The following is a 6,000-nucleotide window of genomic DNA, read 5'->3' on the forward strand; positions in this document are numbered from 1 at the left end:
GTAGAGACAGGGTTTCACCATGTTGGCTAAGCTGGTCTCAAACTCTTGACCTCAAGACCTTAGCCTTGACCACCCACCTTAGCCTTCCAAAGTGCTGGGATTAGAGGCATGAGCCACCATGCCCACCCAGCCCCTCCCTTCACGGGTTCTAATGATTAGGAAAAAAAAACAACAACAAGAACAAGATAAAATCTCCCTGTGAAGAGCAAATATGCTTACTGACAATTATAAAAGACTAGGGAGGCCAGGCGCAGCGGCTCACATCTGTAATCCCAGCACTTTGGGAGGCTGAGGCAGGTGGGTCACCTGAGGTAAGGAGTTCAAGACTAGTATGGCCAACGTGGTGAAACCCCCTCTCTACTAAAAATACAAAAATTAGGTGGGCGTGGTGACACATGCCTGTGATCCCAGCTATTCGAGTGGCTGAGGCAGGAGAACTGCTTAAACCTGGGAGGCTAAGGTTGCAGTGAGACGAGACTGCACCACTGCACTCCAGGCTGGGCAACAGAGTGAGACACTGTCTCACACACACAAAAAAAGATTAGGATTCCCTAAACTCAGGATTCCCTTCCTGTTAATGCAACCCACTGTTTTCGCATGTGTCACTTGGCTCTCTTCCTCTCTTTCCATAACCCTTTGGAAAATGGGGGCTTAGGAAACCAGAGTAAGAAAATGTTGATATTCTGGCTGCAGCTATCTTGATGAGTGATAAAGTCATTCATTCCTCTCTAACCCAGGGGTCCATGAAACTGTGGCAGGTTAGTTAGCTTGAGAGAAGAGTAAAATCTGAGACTTCACAGGTGTTGTTGCTGTTGTTTAAAGAAGGGGGTCTCACTTTGTTGTCCAGGCTAGTCTCAAATTTCCTGGGCTCAAATGACCCTTTTGCCTCTGCCTCCCAAAGTGCCAGAATTACAGGCATAAGCAGCATTGCTCGGTCAGCCTTCATAGTTCTTGAAAAAAGTAATTTGCCTAAGGTCTGACAGCTTAGTAGATAGCATATCCAAGATTCAAACCCAAGCTGTCTGACTCAGAAACCTTTTTAAACTCTCCGCTATACCGCAGTGGTTCTCAAAGTGTTGTTCCAGAAATAACAGCATCAATATCGGCCGCGAACACGTTACACATGCAAATTCTTGGGCATTACCCTAGACCTGCTGGATCAGAAACTCGGGGGATGGGTAAGAGGAGCACATCTGTGTTTTCATAAGCCTTTCAGGAGTACATTATAGGTCTGAGAACTACTGCCAGACTGCACATATTCACTGTATCTATAAGAGAGGAGGAAATGGTATGAGTATGTCCTGATTTTCATAGGGATATGCTCTCAAAAATTTATAAACTGAGCTTTCACAAGGTGAATAACAGTTTTCAAGCACTAAGGCAGCCAGTCTGTAAGGCCCTGTATTTAATTTTTAGAAAGGTAAGGATTCTTATCTAGTGCAAATAAGCACCATGTGTCTGTTAAATAGGTTTGCATAATTTTTTCCTTTGGAGGCACAAATGTTCAAAATCCTAAATGAAAATACTTGTTTTTATTCCCATAATGACCAGAAAGAATTACTTACCCAAGGAGAAACACTATTTATATTTTAGAGTCAAGCTGTAATTCTTGAAAAACAGGAAACCACACATCAACATAGCCAACACCGTGTACCATAGTAGAAAGGGCACCAGGCTTTGAGTCACAGAGTCAAGTCACTTAACTTCTTCAACTCAATTTCCTGATTTTAAAATGGAAAATGAATTCCAATTTCAGAGTCACGATTAGGCTTAAATGATTATGCCATGTGAAAGCTGTTGGTAAACAGTGAAGTGCCAATATAAGTTCCATCTGCATAGGCCCATTTTCTTTCTTCATCATGTTACCATCACAATTTCTCCAACGCTTAGGATACTGTCTGGCTCACAGAAGCTACTCAATACTTACACGGTATTAGGAATGAATATGAGACATTATATTAATGACGTAATTGATTCCTTCAGGCACTATTTGTCACAATAATCTCAGTCTTTTAATAGGAAAAAGTCACTCTAGCAAGAAATCCTTAGTCATGTTTAAAATGGGCCAGATAATTTAAGAAAATCAGCTGATTTTCTTCCCTTCGGGAATACTACTAAAGTTCTGTCCTAAGGCATACAACAGAAACTCCTATTAGCAACCCTGATGACCTTGGGATTCTCATGGTGTCAAGTCTATAACAATCTGTTGCCCAGATATAAACAATCAGGAATAATGGATGTGTACCTACAAACAGCCACATATTTCACATTTATTTTCATGCTGTGGCAGAATTTTAATAAATGGATTACAGAGTTTATGTAATCGATTTTAAAATCTAAGATCCAAATCAACACTATTAAATAAGCTTCTACTGTGTATTTTAAAAAAGAGACTACTAGAAAGCAACTGCCAATTCAACATCACTTGGGAAGAGAAACTATTGTTGAATTTATTATTTAATGAGGAAAACATCACTTATGAAACTCTATATACTTATGGTAAATACAGTTCCTTTTTTCCTTTTCCTTTATTTTACTTTATTTTATTTTATTTTTTTTTGAGATGGAGTCTTGCTCTGTGGCCCAGACTGGAGTGCAGTGGCATGATCTCGGCTCACTGCAACCTCCGCCTCCTGGGTTCAAGCGACTTTCCTGCCTTAGCCTCCCAAGTAGGTGGAATTACAGGAGCACACCATCATGCCCAGCTAATTTTTGTATTTTCAGTAGAGATAGGGTTTCGCCATGTTGGTCAGGCTGGTCTCGAACCCCTGACCTCAAGTGATCCACCCGCCTTGGCCTCCCAAAATGCTGGGATTACAGGCATGAGCCACTGCGCCCGGCCCCATTGAGGTTCCTTAATTTGCACTCTCTCCAACATACTTTCTCAATCTCCCCCAAAATTAGTTAATGGTCTAGAGCCCTGAAATAAAGGAACTTTGGGCCCACAAATTACAGAGTTGAACATAGAACTCCATCAGCTTTTCAAAAAAATATTGAAAACAAGCTTACCCTTTCTAAGCTCAATTTTTTCACCCCTCTTTTCAACTTTCAAGGCAATATGAAACTTCAACTACACAATCACCTGGCTAAAGTGACTTGTAGGCCAGGCATGGTGACTTCCACCTGTAATCTCAGCACTTGGGGAGGCAAAAGTGGAAGGACTGCTCGAGCCAGGAGTTCAAGACCCACCTGGGTAACACAGGCAGACCCTCCTCCCCACCCCAATCCATCTCTACCAAAAGATTTTTTAAATTAGCCGGGCATGGTGACACATGCTTGTAATCCCAGCTATTTGGGAGGCTGAGGAGGGAGGATCCCATGAGCCCAGGAGTTGGAGGTTGCAGTGAGCTATGATTGTGCCACTGCACACCAGCCTAGGTGACAGAGTAAGAACCTGTCTCAAAAATAAATAAACAAAGTGACTTGTAGAGGTGTCTGATAAAGACATAACTCATATATATGTATTTTAATTGAATAGTCTCTTCCAAATTTAATCCAAAATCTAATTAAGCAAGTATCTCAGTCAATTAAAAAAGTAACTTTCACCTCAACCAGCTCTCCGAAATTCAGTTAAACCGGAGAGGAAACAGAAGAGACAGCTAGTTTTGACATGGTCTTATTACCCTATAGTAGATTAGTGATTCTGGTGGCAAAAAATGCATGCCTGTTATGTATGTAGGAGAAAGCAATGTTTAAAATGGCCTGGACTTCTGTCATAAATTTTCAATCTCTAAATGATCTTTGTATGCTAATTTAACACACTGTTATTCTTCAAAATTATATTTTTGCAAAGTTGAAGAGTTAAGCAAAAGCCAAAGACACAAATTCAATTGTTACAGTGAATGAATAAGGCAGATTAATATTTAACAGTTCATTTTCTTGCAGGTGAAAAGCAAAAAATTCACAGCAGCACACCTGCAAGTCCCACATCTCCAGCCTCATCATCCTTGTAAGTTATATTTGAAAAAAGAAAACTCTCCAATATCTAAACTCATTTTCCCCAAAAGTCCCACTCTTCAATCTCTATTTGTCTCAAAGTGACCAAATCTATCCCAAATTATTTCCTTAGTTCTCTCCGTAAAAATAGCTTAATTCAAATGAGTTTCTCTAGTTTTACGTACTACTTATGTATTCTCTTGCTTTCTCTCCTCGTCTTCCCTTGGATCGTTTTCCTTTAGTTCTCACCACTGGTTTTCTGCATATTTATCTTCAAATATTCAAGTACAATACCTTCCAACATCCACAAGAGACAACACCTTGAAATTAAAGCAGGCAAACCATCCAGAGTTTTCCATTCTCCTGTGAATCTACTTCCAGAACATCCACTCAAGGAATCCTTCCCACTAAAGATGAAAGGCGAGCTAAGGAAATACATTAGACAGAGGAAGTAAACATTGAAACAGGGCCATGCCTAGGTATTCTTCAGTCCCAGAGAAATAAACCTAGGCTCTTGGGTCCAAAGGTCTTTTTCGTGACTTTTATCCCCACCCAGAGGCCGACACTACTCAGGTCTGAGAGAAGTATCCCACGGCCACCTACCTTCTACACACACCGCAGGACCTTGCTCTGAAATAATCTTGCACAAGCCAAATTCTCCACGCCTCTCAGACTCCTACCTAATGTTTCCTGTGCCTCAGTTTCTGAGCTCTTCTCACTTTGCAACTGTCCCAGGGAACACTGGGTCTTCGCCTTAATTTACAGGTTTGCACTGAAGGTTTTTAATCAGTCTGGTTTCCCCGTAAGTCACACCCCACAACGTGCACGAAGGGGGGGTTAAAATTATCTCCGCTCCGCCCTTAAATAAAACAAATCACTTGGCTGCAAGGCCTTCCCCCCCCCAACAGAGACTGGTTCACAGGATATTCAGACACATCTCCACCTCCAAAGCCAAGTGCCTTCCCGGGATGATTTGCATAACAATATGCGGGTGCTGGTGGTGGAGAAGCTCCGGGAAGAGAAAACTATCAGGACGGTATCGAACCGCCCTCAGGCCCGTCGCAGCTCCATTAATGTAACTACCATCACACTAAGGTAACGTGTGATTCACACTCTCCACCTTCTCTCCCCTCTCAATCCCCGGCTCCGGCGCTCGCACCGTCGGAGAGTAGGGGTGCGACGGTCACAGAGGATGGAACACCCGAGGGAAAAAAGCATTATCAGGAGAAATTAACCAGTCCCACACTCTGAAGACGCCTCTCCCTCTGTCCCAGAAGTAAGTCTCAGAATGTGGCTCCAACTCCTCCCCAGAGACTACGGACCACCGACACACGCCTCCCTCCTGCTCTCAGTGAGATGCGAAGGGAAGCCCTCATCTCTCTCCAGAACAGGCACAGGGGAGGGTCCCGGGGTGCAGGAGAGAAGAATCCCGATTTTCCCCGCCCCTCCCCCCGAGAAACTTCTGGGACTCATTACGCAACTCAGGGAAGGACAGCTCTCCACAAAACGCGGGGTGCACAGGCAAACGTCCGATTTGGGGGCTGGGGGTGAGGAAGGCGCATGAGTATCTGCCCGTGTCCCCGTCCCGTTTTTCTACGCGCTACCTGCCGCGGGATCGCAAGTAGGGCAGTGAGAGCTCTGCGCCCTCGCCCGTTCTCCCCGAAGGCTCCCACCGGAAAAGTGGGAAAGCCAGCGACTTGAGTCAGCTTGCTGGGAAGCCGGCAGAGAGGCGGGGAGAGCCTAGGCTTCCGAGAAGTCCGCGGCGGCGGCGTCGGGGGCCAGGCAGACCGACTCCCAGCCCTGGGGGGCGCAGGGCTGCGCTCACCTTCCAGACCCTTCCGTCCTCTAGTCCCGGGTCGGGCGCCCTCGTCACCTCCGCCCTCCCCTGACCTGTTGCGGTGGGAAGGGGCGCGAGTGCAGACAACGCAAAGGAGCGCGTCCTGCCGGGGATCGGCTGCGGAACCGCGGAGGAAAGGGTGCAGCTGCGGCCGCAACGCGCGCAGGCGGCGGCCGAGTGCGCAGGGGCTGCGCGCGCCCGTCGCTCGCTAGCTGGCTGGGAAGCTC

General features: G+C 45.4%; 1 protein-coding gene across 4 annotated transcripts in view; it reads right to left on the reverse strand.

The window, feature by feature from the left end:
- Positions 1-6,000, reverse strand: part of AFF1 (AF4/FMR2 family member 1) — a 211,342-nt gene extending 205,342 nt beyond the window's left edge. For all 4 annotated transcript variants that reach the window (XM_030915927.1, XM_010383134.2, XM_030915925.1 and 1 more), the window contains exon 1: positions 5,762-6,000. The gene's annotated coding sequence lies outside the window, so the exon portion shown is untranslated. The remainder of the gene's footprint in view (positions 1-5,761) is intronic.

This window comes from Rhinopithecus roxellana, chromosome 2 (genome assembly GCF_007565055.1).
Source record: "Rhinopithecus roxellana isolate Shanxi Qingling chromosome 2, ASM756505v1, whole genome shotgun sequence".
Lineage (NCBI taxonomy): Eukaryota > Metazoa > Chordata > Mammalia > Primates > Cercopithecidae > Rhinopithecus > Rhinopithecus roxellana.